This window comes from Elephantulus edwardii, unplaced genomic scaffold, assembly GCF_000299155.1.
Source record: "Elephantulus edwardii isolate Elephantulus edwardi_28Jun2011 unplaced genomic scaffold, EleEdw1.0 scaffold00068, whole genome shotgun sequence".
Lineage (NCBI taxonomy): Eukaryota > Metazoa > Chordata > Mammalia > Macroscelidea > Macroscelididae > Elephantulus > Elephantulus edwardii.
This window is the reverse complement of record NW_006399818.1, coordinates 2,965,822-2,966,329: the sequence shown is the minus strand read 5'-3', so window position 1 is coordinate 2,966,329 and position 508 is coordinate 2,965,822. Positions and strand designations below refer to the sequence as shown.

The 508-nt window shown below is 42.5% G+C and overlaps 1 protein-coding gene across 1 annotated transcript in view; it reads right to left on the bottom strand.

Moving 5' to 3' along the window:
* LOC102871359 (putative uncharacterized protein C12orf63-like) overlaps window positions 1-508 on the bottom strand; it is a 271,053-nt gene that overhangs the window by 44,454 nt on the left and 226,091 nt on the right. The window lies entirely within an intron of this gene.

The window sequence follows — 508 nt, the reverse complement described above, 5'->3', positions numbered from 1 at the left end:
TGGTGTTTTCATTTATTTTTTTGGGGGGGAGGGATCACTGGTGGCATGATGCACAGAGAGTTGTGCAGCTAAACCAAAGGCCATGACTCTCTGGTGTTTGGATCCACCGCTTCTCCTCTGGAGAAAAAGGAACAATCTCCTCACATACAGCCTTGAAAATCCACTGGAGGGTCAGCTATGAGATAGGTCTGACTTGATGGTAATGAGAAAGAGGGGTTTTGAAATTACAAACCTATTCGCTTAAAAACTATTAGTTGAAAGAATTGTTTCATTGGTGTAATGAAATGCCAGAAGGGAAGTGTACTAGCTTAAGAAAACAGAGGTCAGAAGATAATAATTTGTTTTGCTTTCTATTGTTCTACATTAAGACACTGTTGTTGTTGTTATGTGCTGTCGAGTTGCCTGCGACTCACAGTGACCCTATGTACAACAGCCCTAAACTCCGCTCTGTCCTGTGCCAATCGCACTGTCTCTGATACTCCCATCCCAATTATCCCAGTCACTGAAT